Raw genomic sequence first — 18,719 nt, forward strand, 5'->3', positions numbered from 1 at the left:
AGTCCGGGTGATTCTCTCTGTGAACCAAGAGCCTGACACAGGAGTGAAGCTAGTGAAGCAGAGAAAAAGCCGAGAGAAGTCAAAACTCGGCAACAATCCCTCAGTTAACACATAAAGAAAATAACCTAATTACTGGAAAGCAGGGAAAAAGAAAATAAAAAGTATGGAAGGGTAGAGAAGCATTAGATGTGAACACACAAATGTGTCTTTGCTATGGAACAAGAAATCAGCCCAGATCCTGAGGGTGGCCATTAAAAGCAGAGGCTGTATGTTCTCACAACATGTGTGGATGAATGAGAAGAAGCCAAGAAACAGTAAAAAGACTAATTTTAATTACCAGAAAAGCTGTAAGAGAAACAACAGAGAGTTGGTGGTAGGAAGGCTTCCAGCTACAGGCTGCGTGGCACTGTACTCTCCTTACCAATTAGAGCCAGTCAGACCCCATTGAGGGATTAAGTGAGCAGAAGAATCAGCACCAGTGCAGGGTCAGGCTGGACTCAAACACACATGCAAACCGGACACCAACCGACAGCGGGTGTAACCTGAGGCTCTCACACAGTCTCACAGAGATAGATGAACAGAAACAGAAAACAGTGCGTGGGATTTCTTTTCCATTAAACACAGGTGCTAATCGCTTTATCTATGGAAATACATTGCAAAGGACGTGCAATATAATTTCTGTAACAAACTCTTAGCATCAAAGGAATCAAGAGAATTCGAGAATGACTCTGAGATCGAGAGAGGAAAAGTAAAGGGGAGGGCTACCAGAACAATAGCACTAAAGCTGCCACACTGTGGATTTACTACCTGTGTTATTTTTCCAATTACATCCATTGTGATATAAAATTTCAGGAAAAAAAAAAAAAAGGGCCGCTGTCTGAGACTAAGCCGACTATTTCCCTAGGTTACTCAGGACTGACGCGGGGGGGGGGGGGGGGGGGAGGGGCAACCAAGGAGAAATAAAAACAGTCAAAGAGCCTAACCGTCCTGAGATAAAACTCGTAAGTGTGCGAACAAAGAGAAGCGCTTCCCGGTCAGGACCTAGGGACATTCTCCAAAGTGCAAAGTCCAGTAGCAGCGGGCCTCGGTCGGTGCCGCTGCAGTCTGGGGTAGGAGCGACCGAGTGGGAATCCGAAAGCAGACAGACAGCGGCCAGCGAGCAGAGGAGGGAATTCTCGTCTGAGATCTCCTGAGCAGTCATCAGCCAACACGTTCGCTCTGTAATCTATGAATGTTGAATTCGGAAAGGTTGCGGCGCAGAAAAGCAGGTTGGGGGGGAGGGGAAGCCCTCCGCACTTCGGCGCGAAGGGAAATAGCGGTTGACTAGTGAGACGAGTAGAGAAACATATAAAACCCTTTTGGAAGCAAACAGACCTTTCAGCCCGGGGACATGCTAAATGAACCTTCTCAGCGAGAGGCAGTGAGACGCAGGGCGCGGGCGACAGCGACAGCGCGGGCGAGCGGGGAGGGGCGAGGGACCGCTCCGGGAAGGACACAGCCAGTCAGAGGCGCGGGGCGCGGGGCGCGCGGACGCATTGGAGGAAAACACGCGAGCCCCAAACGTACCAGCCTGAGGAGGCGCCGCACCTACTTCCCGATATAACCAACTCCGGAGTGGGGGCGCGGAACTGCGAGGAGGCGGCAGCCAAAGTGCCATTAAAGCTCGGGGCGGAAAGGATGAGTTACCTGGGTCCCCTCTTCAGGGAGAAGCAGGGCAAGCTGGAGGATTTCCTCTGAATGATTAAAAACTCCGCAATTCTCTCCTGCCACAGGCTGAGTGGACTCAAGGAACTGCTCTATCTGAACTGTGTTGACGGGCAGGAGGATGGCAGACAGGAATTGAGAGTCACAGAGGAAGGACAGGGGAGTCTGGCATCTCATTGGTAAGTGGCGGGCATTCCTTTGCCAGGGACTGCTTTCTGTGATTATGCACTTCATCTCCCAGGCACTTAACGATTTTTGACACACTCCCTTCTGCAAAGCCATCTTTTCTTGCCATATTGCCAGAATTTAAAAACTGTAACGTAAAGAGTTGTTTTTTTTTTCCCCCCAAACATGCTGTTTTTTTCTTTGCTGAGATTTTATGTCAGAAAAGTTGAAGCATTGAGTGAATATAACCTATTTGTGTATCTCATAATGCCATCCAAAATAAGAGTAAACAATTCCTGCAAGTAAACGGTAAGGTAATGAATGCCAGGTGAGGGGAAGAATTTTCTGCAAAAGAGGGTAAATGCTCAGGAAATAGGATGTGGTTCTCAGATACTGAATGTATGTCTCATGACTGAGCCCTGTATTTGTGGGAAGACAGCCCAATGACTGGGCACCTGGCAGTGCAATAACTTGTTAAAATTCAGGAGGGATGCTCTCTAAGTGGAGTTCTATAAAGTTAGAGAGACCAAGGAAAAACAGTGTCTTGAGTTATGCTGCGGTGTTTTCTAAATGTCATGTAGGGGAATGAGATAGATTTTTTTAAGAAAATAAAAATATGTTCAGACATCCTTATTAAGCTTTTTATTGACAAGTGGAAGAGAATAGTAATTTGCATAAATATGAACATGGTGTCGAATAGGCTGAGAATTACTCTGACAACCTCGAAAAATTTTAATTAACTAACTTTTTTTTTGGAAAAACAAGGATCCAATAAATATTTTAGTATTGTTTTATTTAAAAATTTTATTACCTCTTTAGCGTGAAAAATACAATACAGTCATGTAATTTAAGTGCAGATTTGGAAGCAGAAAACTTTTAAACTGTCATATGTGAAATGTCTTACCTATATTCAATCCATCTGTATTTTTTTCTAATTGAAAAGATAAAATAATTTAGAGACACCATACCTCCACCTTGATTCTCAATTTTACCTGGGGAAATAAGGATGAAATAAATAGATATTCATTAGGATACTAGCATTAAAAAACACAGACAAATAAATAGTGGGTCGATTTGAAAAAAATTAGTGAAGGTATAATTGATTACAATTGAACTGTAACAGAGCTACAGAAATACTTAGGACTATCATAGCAAGCTAGAAAGAGTTCGTCATGATTGATACTGTGATCCTAAACATAAAAGAATTACTAATGATGAGGTCATTATTTATTTCAAAGGGCTTGTAGTCAATTTTAAGCAACTCACAAATGTTTCTTTGTATATTTTCCTACTGCATACTCACATGAGTTGTATGTGGACCAGTATATTGAGTCTCAAACTTGATAGGTATATGTTTCCTCTGACGCAACTCTAAAGAAACTCCAAAAACAATATGACTGTGTAAGAATATGTGACATAAAGCAAATGCTTAAAAATTAAAGATATTACATACAAAGACCAAATAAGTTTAATGAGAGAAACAAAACACAAAATGCAAAGTTACAAGTCAAAAAAAGGAAATGTGCCATAAATAATGAAATAGAATTTGAAAAATAACAAGTGGACCGTGGTGAGATGATATGAAAGCATATTTGAAATAGAAAATCAGTGAATGTTTATTACAATATAAAGTGTCAAGGTTTTTGTGCAGGGGTTGGTGCACACTTTACATTTTTCTAAAGTTTAAAACTTCTGAAAACTAAGGAATGAGGAGAAAAACATTTTAATTTCTTCTTTGATTGCATACACAGTTGAATAGACAGAATTCTCAAAGTTAGAAAAAAGAATATTTACCCTGATAGATTAACTAAATGCCAGACTTTGTAAATTGTGAGGCAAATGTACACCACAGTATGTTTAGAAATAGATCTGGGAAAGTACAATTGTGGAATTTTTTAATGGACCGCTGAAATACCTTAAAGTTTCCCTATCAGAGCAACCCTTCAACTATTAAGTGGTAAATAAATCTTTAGTAGGTTAGGAAGATTAACTAAAATCAAACAGTAAACACACACATAGGCTATTAAAAATTAGTTGCTTGTGCACGTTTACTTCAATTGTATGGGTCCAACTGAGAAGAACTGTTTGTTAAAATGGAACAGGTTTGGCTAAAATATATTTCTATAAATGTATTTTTTATTTAACTGTTTAGAAGACCTTTAGCACCTTTAGATTAGAGATTAGAGTGTGGTTTAATCTCAAAACTGATTTGGTAATAAGGACCAGAGGGTGTCAGTAAAGGGTAGAGGGCTCTCCAGATGAAGAAAGGAAGGGGTTGCTATGCTGCCCAAGTTATTTTGGAGTTTGTCTTAACTCCTAGAGAAAACAAAAGACATATTTTATGAAATTAAACAATTTGCCTAGATGGCTTTAATAGTGTAAAGATGATTTGACTACATTTAAGTTCCATTGACTAACACAAGTTTTATAGCAGCATTTAGTGATTCCCCATCCAATTTAGGATTTTATGGGGCCAAGATGTTTAAAATGTCGTTTTTTGCTTAATCCATCCTATCATACATATTTTGCTTAGCTACATAGTCTTTGAACTGTCTGCTTTTAAAAATACATGTTTTCTTAAAATTTTGTTAAGAGATTGGAAATTTTATCTTAATTTGAATGTGTCCATATGTTTATATAATTTGGCAACTTAAAACTCTGACTTCAAGATCTCAGATTTATTTACTCCTTTTTTTATTGCTGAAGATACAAACATAAAATAAGAGGTGTGTATTTCTGACAAGATTTTTCTTAGATTGGTGTTATAAGGCTGTGCTAATATGTCACATGAACTTCTTAGCACTTTATAGCAGGAAAGAGGCTGGTCGGAAGCTCAAAGCAGTAGAATGTTTGCCGAGGTCTATTTTCTGAGCATTTGTGATCAATAATTCCACATTAGAGAATGGTGCATTTTAAAAAGTAATGAGTAATATAAAATTCCTTAATATAATATTTAGGAATAAAAACTATTTAAGAGCTATGTCCAATATCCCTACCTATGCCCAATTAATTTCTCCTTTTATGATTTTTTGATATCCAAATGTATAATGTTAGAAGATTTCTGATAAGCAGCATAGTATCAGTTAATATTTTTCTTAAACTCTTGGACATTCTTTTAGTTAATTATTTTCATTAAGAATGAATAAAACAAATTTGGTAGTGTTTCATTGATACACTGAATATGAGAGGAATTTTTAAACTGCTTTATTGTATATATTTACTTTCTAGGAAGATAAGGTTTTGCAGTTAAATTATTTCATCAAAGTTATTTGTCAGTATTAAATTATACCCCATGAACTTGATATCAGACCATGTATTAACTTCATTCATGTTTTATCTATTATAAACATATGTATTAATCCAAAGAAAGCATTTTTATCCACATCAACCCCTTAAATTAAAACACAAGTCTTTCACATCATATTCCAGAGTGTTAGATATTGTATTTTTGACTTTCTAGTCTTCTGAAACATCAGTTCATAAGACTTAAAGCCAGCCAAAGTATGGAAGCTCTTCTTCTCAGTTTTATAAGGAAATAGAACCATAAAGTAATCCTGGGAAGTAAATCAAAGTTCTGTCTTTTCATGGACATCAAAAAAATCAATAAATCCACCATTTCTTAATCTAATATAAAATAGTGTGAGAACTGTCATTCTCAAGAAACTTTAGAGAGCATGGGTGTTCATTTCCCATGTGTTCTTTAAGCTGGAATCCCTTGTGACCATTGTCATTTTTAAACAATTCCAAAAATGGATGCATTTGACAATACAGTTGTAAAATGGATTTTTTTTTTGTCTTCTCAGTGGTTCCCTAAAAATCCATAATGACCTAAATAACTTGCTTCCTTGTGGATACCACTTTTATGCATTTTTAGCAAGTGGGTTTCTCTTACATGATCCAGCAGGACTTGCCCATTTTCCTCATATCAGTCAAGATTCCAAGTATTCCCTATACTTATAAACGTGAAAAAAAAATTGAGCTCTTGGTAGAAAATAAAGTATTAACATAGTTGTATGAGTCTTCCTGCAAACATTCCTTTATAGTTTGTGTCTTTATTCTAAAATATGTCCATGCTTAAGCGTTCAAGTAGCTAATGTGAACATTATCCAGAATTTAAGCAATTGTATATCTGGGCAAGAGGAAACCAATGCATTTTATTTATGAGTTATCAAAAATTCTTTTGCGACCATCAATAGGATAAGTGTAATTATACACGTAAAGATTTTATCGGCCTGGGATAGGAATCTGCTCCTTATCATTCTATCTTATCATTATAGCTGTTAAATGCTCAAGAGGATTTCATCTTCCATTGTCATCCAGTAGTAACTGTAGCATATGGAGCTTAGGAAGGGAAATTTTGCTGGTCACTTAAGTGATGAAAGGTGAATTAAAATTCTCTTCCTATTGATAGACATAATATTGGAAGAAAAATATATTATAACAGGATAATTATAGTTATAATGTGTCTGGATCCATAAACATATTTTTAAATATATTTTAAGGAAGATTTCGCTGGCTCCACAAGTTTATATTTATGAAAAAACTGGTAAAGAAATGGTATATTTATTGGGTGAAAAATTTACTTGTATGCATATAAATTTTCATCTTTATTTTCTCAAATATTTAATTTCTTATTTAAAAGTGTTAAAGAACTTTTCTGAAGCTAAACCAAACATTGTATAAACCAAATGTAAATATTATTTTTATCCTCCTGGGTTCTGCCATTTCAATTTTATATAAGAATTCACTTTTCAATTATGTCATATTTGCTGAGATATTTTATTTTATAGTCTGAGAAATGACAGAATTAGATGAAATTCCTAGAATTAAGTTGAATAGTAACTGGAGGATACAGATGAGTGACAGTAGGAAGTTAAAAAAGACTTCTTGTTTTCTAGAAATAAATTTTTATTCAATTGGTATTTCATGATCATTAATGTGAAATTGTTTCCTGTGCTTCTAAACAAATTTAATTGCCCTCAAATATTTCTGAAATCATTAGAAAAGGTCTCATATTGAATCTTAGTTAGATTTTATGTTTTGCTTTATTGTGTTGGTTTGAAACTTTCCTCTTCATATTCTTCTCCAAAAGATACAGACTAATCTCATGTCTTATATTCAAAAATTAATAAAACAATTTGCTAGTGATCATTAATTTTTCTAATTTTGGGTATATTTTATAATAGGAACTTCAGAAGTCATATCATTTGTAATAGAATTGAAACCTTAAACATCATAATTCAGTACTCTTCCTCTTTCAATGCTATTATTCTAATGGCAATATATGAGCTAGTGAATGAGTTTCTAATGTTAAAATAACCATCTCATTAAAAATAACCACAGATATCATAGGTCACTAATGATAAATAGATTATCAGGACATTTAGGGAACAGTGACAAAATAATATCATTTAGTATTAGAAGGAGCCTTACAGAGTGCATGCGTATTACCACAAAGAGTAACAAACAGATATAAACAGGTGAAGTGCTCTGTTCAACATTACATTTAATGGGAAAAATAGAATTAGAACCCTATTTTTTTTATTTCTTGGTCAGAGCTTTTTATAGTTTATACTTTTTATTTTGCTATGAAAATATTAATTAGTTTTATATCTTTTAAGTCAAGATTACTACATAGTATACTTGTAAAACATTGCCTTTCAAAATTAGAAAATTTAAAATTGAAATATGTTAACTAAGAGGAAACAGCTATACCCACATTATCTTAACCAAGAACTGAATGTCTAGCCAATGTAATTGCTGGATATAAAGTTTTTCAAATGAACTTAGTGTGTACTCAACAGTTAAATAGGAGGTTTTTGACAGTATCAATTAAGAAACCTGGAAATTCAAGTAAGAAAAGAAACACAAGTGACTTTTTTCCACCATATATTTATAAAGGACTGTATATTTTTTTGGTTAAAACTTTTTTTTCCTGAATTGGCAGTTTTTTAGTTTTTTGTTTATTTGTTTGTGGTTCTTCTTTCAGTAATACGTGTTTAATGACACACTAAAATGAAATAGAAAGTCAACGAGAAATGTGGCTAAGAAAATGTTCCTGTGTACTGACAAGTTTGGATAAAATTTAAATCATGAGCTTCCATAGGATAGTAATGATTTTGGAGAATTTAATAAAATGCAAAGCAGAAAATGAGTCTCTAGAAATAGGTACCATTCCTCTGAGTTTTAGAATTAAAATATCAACTTGTATAAAAACTCTAGTTTTACTGCTGTAATACTAAAGGAAGTTAATACAGAACACATTTGAGTCTGTAATAGTATTTAGTTTATCACTGTGTCTGAACCAAATTTCATCTATGCTTAATTTTAATAATGTGATGTAATTATTTAAACACTTAAGCCTGGGAAGAAAATTAGTTTTCACTGCAATATGTATTGTAGGTTATAAGCTTTAAGTTATCTGTCTACCAAAATATTCTGTTTTTGCATGAGGCACAATGCTGCCCTAATTGTGGAAAGCAATATTGAGATGTATAGACCATGAGCTAAAAAATTCTATGGTAGAACTGAGGGTAAACTATAATATGAGCATAGTGCAACTCAAGTGATTATACATTGCTAGGTTTATGGTACAACATTGTCTCTCAAATCTTTCATTGTCACGTATGACAAGAGAATTTTTGTATGTCCATATGGGCTGACTTCATATTTTAAGACTCTCATTTACTTTAAATACTGAATATTTAAAGGTGACAAATATAGTAAAGATGAAGTGAAAGACAATGGCTAAAATAATATCTAATCTGAATTTTTTTACTCTATGCATATTGCCAGATTTTGCAAATAATTGGTAGAAAATATAAAATATATTCTCTAAGTCCAATGAATAAGTGGTCCTTAATATTCTTTGAATTTTTACTTTCTTTGGATATTTACTTACCTACAACTTATTTTGAATTCTTCAGTATTTTCCAAAAACAGTAACCTTAGTAAGAAAGAATGGATAAGATTTAAGTTAAATGATCCATAACTGATTTTATGAAAATCTACCACATTAACTGTGTTTAAAAAGTTATGACTATATTTGTTTCTCATTTTTAAGGTGGTCTTGTTAGTATATGCCTTAATGTGTAGCATTAATAAAGAGACAATTCTTTCAAGTTTAAAGCAATTTCTACATCGTTTCACTCACTCAAATGGTCTAGTGTGTGCAGTTGTAGTTAAGTAAGAATATAAAGGGGAATAAATAGTTTATGAGCTGGTGGAGGAAATAAGCACATAGGGTGAATGTGGTTCAATGTAAAATGTACAGTGATAGCACTATATACAGCTAAGATGCAAATATTCAAAATGTTCTCCTTTTGGAGACTACTGTTAGTTTTCTCCTACTGAGTCTTTCCAGCTTGGAGTATTTTATGCTAGCTCTCTAATTCCTGCATTTACTTCCTACTGCCTAAGTTATTTTGAAGTAACTTTGATTCCAAGACTCACCTAACCACTTTAAATGAATGCTGTGTTTTTCTACATCTCATTATAGTGCTAACTTTAGTATCTTAGAACCATCCAGGCTCTGATGATAGAATTGCATCTTAGGTAAAATGAATGTGGCATGCTTAGATGCTGTGAAAAGATACATTTCTTACATGTGATAATAAATAAGCTTTATTTCTTTCTATGATTAAGTATAGAATATTAATGGTGATGATAAAGCATATTTTAAGGGGTTAGGTTAACTGCAAATCTAATACAGCTTTACTTACACAGTCCCTTCCAGATAGCAATACTAATAGTAATAGTGGTGTCAGAACAGTAGTAAACATTATTTTGATCATTATAATAATATATCTAACATAGGGAGGGCAGTATGGATTAAGGGACTTGGTGTTTGAATTTTAGAGTTCAGCCTTGGTTCCACAACTTGTTAGCTGTTTAATTTTAGAAGACTTACTTAACCTTTCTTTATATGCAAAATTAGGATAATAACTGTCATGCAGTTGTGATAATATTAATATAAAAATAAACGATCTACTTCTCAATAACAAAAACGACAGTGGTAGAAACATCAAAAAAGTCTGGGAAGAAAACTTGTTTTCACTCCAATATGTATTTATGTAAGATATAAGCTTTAAGTTGTCTGTCTATCCTAATTGTAGAAAACAATATTGAGATGTATGCACCATGGGTATTTAAAGATTATTCTATTATCTTCTCTTTTATTAAAGTAACTTATTTAGAAAGACATTTCTTAGAAAATTAGTATACACAAAGCCACTTATTTTTGGCAATCCAAAGCAAGTGAGAGGTTTGATCTCAGCATGTGAGAGGTAGAAAATTGTCAGTTCGGACACAACTTGATAAGAAACTTAAGAAAATGTACTAGTAAACATAATTGTTGAGATATTAGTCACACATTCTGAAGACATTGGAGGAACAGAAATAGTCATTGTGTGGATGGATTAAACTGAATTCCCAGACAAAATAAGATTTTGTACTAAGAAGTACTAAGATTTGGCGGAAATTTCAATTATGGATTGGTAAAGACTCTTTTCAGTTGGTGGAAAGACAGGCAGAAAGAAGATGAATATGTAAAAGGAAGTAGGAAAATTAATTAATGTAAAGAAAAAACTCTAATGCAAAGAGAGAAGTTAAAATACATCGAATGAGATGTGAAGGATTCTGAGAGACACGTAAAGTATTGGGATTTTATCAAAAACAAGAGGCTAGGGGCGCCTGGGTGGCGCAGTCAGTTAAGCTTCCGACTTCAGCCAGGTCATGATCTCGCGGTCCGGGAGTTCGAGCCCCGCGTCGGGCTCTGGGCTGATGGCTCAGAGCCTGGAGCCTGTTTCCGATTCTGTGTCTCCCTCTCTCTCTGCCCCTCCCCCGTTCATGCTCTGTCTCTGTCCCAAAAATAAATATAAACGTTGAAAAAAAAATTAAAAAAAAAAAACAAAAAAAAAAACCAAGAGGCTAATAGTTCATTTCAAGATTAGATGGCATTTAAGATGAGGGTCAGCCCCAGTTTTGCACGTAGCTGTGACTTGGGCAAATCACTTCCTTAGTTTATTATCCTCTTAAGAGAGTTAAAATCAATAAACCTAAAGGATATTTTGGGGGGTTTTGATACACTGTAATTTAATGGCCCCTATGTGAGTTATGAGATTTTGATATAGACAAAAGTTGAAAGAAACAAAACTGTTGGTGTTGACAGCTTAGTCTAGGATAGATGCCACCAAACAGATATAATGAGACAAGACATTGCATTCATAGCGCTTGGGGAGGCCATGGAAAAAGCATGGACTTCCTACTACCCAGATTTCTTCCTGATCCAACAGCTTCCCTATGTGGTTCCCCGAGAAATACAGAAACTTTTCTAAGCTTGTTTCTTTACTTGTAAAACAAAGATATTAACTACTGTTTTACAGGTTTTTTGTTTGTTTGTTTTGTTTTTATAAGAAGGAAACAAGAATGGTTTCAGGAGTCAAGATTATTTCCTTCATATCTTTAGGTGCAATTGCTTACAAATTTGTTTTTTTAACGCTTAGGTTCAAGAAATATTTGAAGACAGAAAAGTAATATAAATTTTGTATAAATACACATCGGCACAATCGGTCCAGTTTTCCAAATATGAGGAAAATCACTTATTTTATTAATATTGAGATGTTTTATTTTCCTTTTATGGTCTTAATTTTACTTGCATGTATTGAAAGAGATTACTGGCTGGGGTCTTTTTATTATATTGTGTTTTTGCTTTGTCTGTTAAAGGAAGTATTTAATGTTCTTTTATAGAATTATTTAGAGCATTGATTCTATTTTGGAGATGGAGAGGAGATGTTCAGATATTGTCTTTGAATCCCATGTAATTGCAAAATGGTATAGGATATATTCATTTGCAAATACTGTGTTCCTCTGAGTATTTTCTTCTTTCAATTTTATTACATGTTTTGTTACTTAAAAAATAATTTTATGAAAGTAGCTCATGCTGCAAATATTATGTTTAAAACAAAAACAAATAGAAACTGAAATCTTTTAAATACCAAATTGTCAATAGATTTTAGTGTAGACAAAATGATTTCATTTTAGTTTGCAAACATTTTACAGATTTTTTTCTACAAATGATATTTAGGTATATAATTAGATTCTGGCTTGGCTACTATGACAATAAAATTATTAAGTAAACACAGTTTGTGTTTAATATGGTGAATTATGTGCCTCTCTATGCTTTGTATTTGTACAGCCAATCAACATCTTCCTTAAATGTTTGCTGATTATTTTACTATTGCAGAAAATTCAATACAATGCAAAGATTGGAAGAATCAAATCTCACACACAAAAAAAAGTCTCTTTCAAAAAAAGAATATTAAGACTACACTGCTTATTGAGGAAAAATAGGAAGGTGGAGAAAGCCACAAAGCAGACAGGAGAGGGAGCTGATAGAAAGGAATTTCACACCGTTTTATGAGGAAATGATTAAATAAGTATTCATATCATGAGATACTTTAAAAAAATGGCCTGAGGTGCTATTTCACCTGAAGCAAAGATGTCTTTTTATCTTTTCTGCGTGTGTTTGTTTTATAAGATAATAGGCTTTAGATATAAATGCGTGGTTGATTTTGTCAGATTGAATCTTGAAATGCCATTTATTCAAAAATATATAGTTGCCTTGATAAACATTAATTTAGAAGAAAGAAATGACTTTGTGTTCTCATTTTCATGCATATTACTTCTCTTTAGATATTCTGCATGATCAGATGTCTCCTACATATGAGAACTTCAATACATGTTTAAAAGTTAAGACAACTATCTTGATCTAACTTCATATTAACTACCTTTCTAAAGGTAATCTCTGTTAGGTTAAGTGTTTGTCCTTAGTTAATGTTTGTGTAAATGGTCTCAGTTCAATTTCTTTTTTATATGAAGAAATTATTGTTAGTTTCTTGTAGCCTTATATTTCAAACACATTAGGGTAATTCAAGTTTTCTTGAATGAGCAAGAAGAAAACTCAAATGACAAATAAATATATCTTCTTACCTAGCTTTTTTCTCCTTGGTAAAAATAATACACTGTTTTAAGGATTAATTTAAAGAGGCATAGTTTTGTAGAGGAATTATTTTCCAATAGCAAAAGATAATTATAATTTTTTTCCAGCTCATCATTGATAAAACCTGGAATGCTAAGAATGACTTCAAATATAATCCTAACATACTTTTTGTGACGTTACAAATGATCTGCTCTGTTGGGGTATTGTCAGCCTGGTGACCATATGATAAACAGCTCTCACAAGTCAGAATCTTGATCAAGTGAATACTGTTGTCATCATCTGTTTTTTATCCTAACATTATTGAGTTGACAATGAGCATTATAAAAAGAATATAATGAAAGCTGAATCTCTGCCCTAAAATTTCCTCTAGTTCTGTGCTTCAGGGGTAGAAATGCAGAAGTAGAAGCCATCATCAACAGGCTTTTTTACATGCACCCTTCCAAAATATGTTGTATCTTTTTTATTCATAAAATAATTTTGGGTGCCTACATAACAATTCAAAAGGTACGTAATTTTTGAACACTGTAGACTATATTATGATAAAGATATAGTATAATTTATATACATAATCCTTCTCCTAAAATCATTTATCAGTTTTTTTATATGCAAAGACAAATGTGAAATAAAAATTCTTATATGCATTTTTACATAAGTGTAAGTAGATCTAGAAGCAAAATTCCCAGGTAATTGAGAATGTGCATTTAAAATTTTAGTTTTACTGCCAAATTAATCTCCACAGGGATGATTCCAGTTAGCACTTCCACCAACAGTGTTTTAGAATGTCTGTCTATACATATTTTGAATATTTTCACATGTTTTTAAAATATTTCTTAGTCTTACATTACTACCAATCCCCAATTTAACTCTATTAAGTTGATTTTTTTGTCTTATTTCCTTTACATACTAACTGAAACCAAGAAACAAATGGCAGCAGGAAGTCAATTACAAATGTTTTGAGGCATTGCTCAATTTTCTAGGAAAGCACATTGTGAAAAGCATGAAATATTTGTATAAGTAACATCATTTTGTTTCCCCTCCAATGCAAAAGATCCAGTTGGGGTATGAAAAAGAGAAGACAGACAGTTCTACGTGGGTAGAGCAGAAAAGGCTTCAAGCAAAGAAAAGATTCTGGATAAATGAATCCTCTCACATTCAAACCAGCCTTCTAAATCTTACAACACTGGTTCAGGGCATCTTTCAGTAGAATAACATCTCCAGCTTTGTTTCTTTCCTTCTGTTCTCCAACATATCAGCCATTATGATGGAATAATCTTTCAAAGATTCAGACCTGGTCATGCCATTTCTTTTATAAACTACTTTGCATAACATAAACAAGTAGATTTTTAAAAATGTTTATTTATTGGGGGAGTGAGAGGAGAGAGAGAAAGAGAGAGGGAGAGAAAACGAGCAGAGGAGGGGAAAAGAGAGGAAGGGAGGAGAAAGAACAAGCAGGCCCATAAACTGTGATATCTGGACTTGATCAAGAGCTGGATCCTCAATCGACTGAGCCACCCTGGTGGCCCAACATAAACAAGTGAAATTTTATTTAATTAAATTAGCCCTTTTTCCTAATGTATAATGCTCTAGATAAAATAATGCTTTAGAGATACCAGAATTGAGAAATACCACATAAGAAGTAGCTTTAGGATACATCATGACACAGAATGAGCTCTCAGCAAGTGTTTGGGTTTTTGGTTTTTGTTTTTTTTTTAATTTTATTTATTTATATTTGAGACAGACAGAGAGTGAGCAAGCACAGGCAATAGAGGGGCAGAGAGAGAGAGAAGGAGACACAGAATCTGAAGCAGGCTCCAGGCTCTGAGCTGTCAGCACAGAACTCAATGTGGGGCTCAAACTCACAAACCATGAGATCATAACCTGAGCTGAAGTCAGATGCTTAACCAACTGAGCCACCCAGGTCCTCTAGCAAGTGTTCTTACTATACTTCCACGTAAGTTTAAGTTTGGTCCCTGACCTAACAACATCAATAAAACTATTTGTTTAAGTTCTCTTTTCCTAATTGTGATGAAGAAACCAAACTTGTATGTGCTTGAAAAATTTGTGATGAAGGTTCTTAATTTGTTTTTTATTTTTATCTAAATTATCAATTGACTCACTGAATTTTGCTTGCTTACATTTGCCTTGCTCCTTTCAGAACATGTAACAATGCTTGAGATAAAGGCATGCACACAAAACCAATACTTCCTTTAACACTTCTGAAACATGAGCAAATCTTTTTCATTTTATACATCATTTGTAATGTTCAGCTATTCCACCAAATGAAAACTGCTTAGCACAAAGAAATAAAAAAAGATACATATATTTTTTACAAGTCATTATAAGATGATATATAATGAAAAAGAACATTTTTTTAATGGAAAATGATGTACCATACAATATGTTTGAATTTCACCATTGAATCAAATCACAAGTACCACTAAGTGAAATGTCCTATCTGTAACTAAAGTAAATTATAAACTTAATTATTAGTTCTAGCTATCATAAAATTTTATTTCAATTCAATAAATTAACAACTAGCTAAAATAATCACATACCAAAGTTATTATAAGAATAAATAATTTAAAGCTGAAAAGACATTTCCTGTATCTTTTCAATATATTTAAAAGAATTTTTCTTAGATAACTCTTTTGGAATCTAGTTTAAAATAAAGCATAATGTGGAATTTAAGAAACAAAAGAAATGAACAAAGGAGAAAAAAAGAGAAGGATGCAAACCAAGAAACAGACTCAACTACAGAGAACAAACTGATGTTTACCGGAGGGGAGGTAGGTTGGAGGATGGGTAAAAAGGTGATGGAGATTAAGGAGTACACTTGTAGTGAAGACCATTGGTGGGTGTTGTATGGAAGTCTTGAATCACCATATTGTATAGTAATAACACTGAATATTAGCTAATTGGGATTTAAATAACTTCAAAATAATAAAGTATAATAATAAAGTATAATTATCATGCTGTTAAAAATAATAGTTAAAATATAATGTTTCTTCCCATTCTGGTATATATTTTGATAACTAGATTAAAAGTTGAGTTCATAAACTCAATACCATAAAGTCATTGAAACATTAGCAATAAAAAGAGTTGTAAATACGTTTTAGGGAAATGAAAGAAAAAGAAGGAAAATCCTGAAGAGCAGTTCAATACCAAAAAGCTTAATGGCATTTACAAGCTTTTTCAAGTCATTTAGTACATTTAAGTCTGGAGGTATGCTATTATCTCCTTTATTCCTTGTGCTTATTTCTTCTTTATCTTAAGGTACTATTCTTCTTCTAATCAAAAGGTCTCTGTCATTGACAGGAAATGTTATTGAACTGCCCTGAAAGATTCACATTCTTATTTTTTCCATCACTTGATAAACTCAGAAAAGCCATGCTGCTGTTCATCATATTGTTTCTGCCTCAATAGAAAACACTAAAAGTAAAAGCAAATGGAAGACCAAGAAGTCTTTTTGAAATTAGGGAAAAAGAGAATTTGCAGCTGTTAAACACACAAATACTAACTAGAATCACAAAAATTCCAGTGTGCACAATTAAAATTGTCTTCTCATCTCTGAGATTTTACAAAATAGTGGGCAGTTGCTTAATAAGAGAAATGATGGATTAATGTTCACACTAGCTGCTGAGCACTGAATCCAAAAACAGAAAAGAAACTGATTGTTAAATTCTCTTCTGTGGTCCTCCTGGTGACAAACACATGGCTTGCAGCAATCAGTAGTACTCTACAAAATATTTAAAAGGACTGCTTCTTGGCATTCCTAAACTTCTATGAAAAGATTTCAGAGACTTTTATATTTTAAAAAATATGCAGTATCTCAGAGAATCAAGAAAAAAACTCAAGTAAATTTTATATACCACTTAAAATTTGTTCAGCAATTTGAGATAAAGCATTTTTTAGGGAGGCGATGCATTTTTTCAGGATGGCACTGGGATGGGGGGGATTTATCCTCAACTTTTCCACATTTTTAAAAACATAAAATCAATCTGCTAAGAACAGTTAGCAGTAGGTATTTGCTCAGTAGCAGAAGGATAGGAATTTAGAAGCTGGGCTACTAATACCAAGGTGCAAGCTAGGAAAAATTGCTAGAGAAAAAGACAAAAGATGATTCAGTATAATGCAAATATATGTACATTTTGAAAGAAAATAAGAAAATATAATTTAATAACTAGAGCCAAAACTATATATTATGATTTTTTTGAATTCCAAGTACTATAAAAACTCAAAAACTAAAAGCATAACAAATTATTAGACTTGGAAAAAACTCCTGTAACAAAGGTTATCATGAAAATAATTATATACATCCAATTAGATATGAAATAAATACTATACTAGCCTGATTAATTAGCATAATCCTGATATTTGATAATATTTGGGATCATTATTTTAGGTCTTATGTTTACCAATTAACTATTTTTTTCTACATAGTTAAGGTTTTTAAAAACCAGAAGCTATAAAAATTCAAAGAAAAAACAAAGAATTTAAGAGATCATGTAAAAATAAAAGTTAAAAAATGAGGACGATTCTTCTAGGTTTATTTGGTGTGTACTATGTGCAAGGCAAGTTGACATTTATACGGAACACATTTTAATTATTAGCAGTATATCAAGTTTACTCTGAACATAGATCAAAGTCTCACAATATCCATTATTTAAATGGTTTTGCTGATCTGTGTATAGAGATACTGTGTGTGCATTCAACTCCCTTTTATGGTAAAAAAAGAAAGAGCTATCACAATCTGAAGTATTAACATTTCTTTAGTCACAATTTGAGAACTTATTGTAAATTAAAAAATGAAACTGCAAAATGTAACTAATGCACTTCCAGATAACATAATAATAATAATAATAATAATAATAATAATAATAAGCAATTTAGGAGAAACTGTACTATATCAAAAAAGAGAAAGAACTGTAACTTTAACTTGAATTACTCTTCTCAATTCTAAAACTCTCTTTGTAATTTCTCATTTATTCAGTGAGAGCACAAAACTGAATAAGACATGGGCCCTCCTTGGCCTTGAATTTTCAGAACAATACCTCATGTATTTCATGGAGTAGGTATTTCCCATCAAGGAACTTTTCCCATCTATGAACTTTTTTCTTATAATTTCAAAATTTACCTGCAAAAATTTACCTCTTAAAACCTTTTGTTCCCACATCTGCTTTTCTTCAGCTATTTTTTTCTCTTCTTTAGGGACTCCATACTTCATATTTCTGCCATTTCTCTAGTATCTTCATTCTCTCCATTTCTATAGTCTTCTTTTGTCCTACAACAAATGCAGGCTGGCCCAGTCTTAAAAGTTAGCCTACTCATCATACTTTTGTTCAAGCTACTACCCTGTATATACTACTCTCATACTTTCCTCCTCCTTCTGATTCATTTGTTGGCATACCTTGCCTATCGTCCTCTGCATTCATTGAAGGTAATCTTACTCAAGTAGTTATTCTCGTCACCAAGCACATAAGACACTCACCAAATGCTTATTGAAGAATACATGAATCCTACCATGTTCTTTCATTATTATTTCAATATGATTTCAGTATGAATTTCAATATGATTATGCCCAGGAAATGTAGTGTTAGATATACATAAATGTTATATTATCTAAACTTTCATTAATAATAAATAACATAATAGCAGTAAATTGCATCCCTCAATCTTTATGTTTTTAACACATACAGAAAGAATTCAGTGACAGTTATGGGCAATGTGCGCGGTGCTATTTTATGTATAAGATATCATAGTTTAATTTTGATGGCTCTGAATCAGTAATTATTTAAATATTTTTGTGGACTAAAATACCCTAATTTGACCATGACAAATTAGGCCTAATTTG

At 33.1% G+C, this 18,719-nt stretch overlaps 1 protein-coding gene across 3 annotated transcripts in view; it reads left to right on the forward strand.

Annotated features, from left to right (window-relative positions):
• Positions 1–1,076: 1,076 nt before the first annotated feature.
• CNTN5 (contactin 5) overlaps positions 1,077–18,719 on the forward strand; it is a 1,351,205-nt gene continuing 1,333,562 nt past the window's right edge. The window contains exons 1-2 of one of the 3 annotated variants that reach the window (XM_053203841.1): positions 1,077–1,220; positions 1,773–1,883. The gene's annotated coding sequence lies outside the window, so the exon portion shown is untranslated. Of the gene's footprint in view, positions 1,269–1,760; positions 1,884–18,719 lie in introns of those variants that run through there. The other 2 variants (XM_053203840.1, XM_053203839.1) reach the window with 2 other exon arrangements.

Source organism: Acinonyx jubatus, chromosome D1 (genome assembly GCF_027475565.1).
Source record: "Acinonyx jubatus isolate Ajub_Pintada_27869175 chromosome D1, VMU_Ajub_asm_v1.0, whole genome shotgun sequence".
Classification (NCBI taxonomy): domain Eukaryota; kingdom Metazoa; phylum Chordata; class Mammalia; order Carnivora; family Felidae; genus Acinonyx; species Acinonyx jubatus.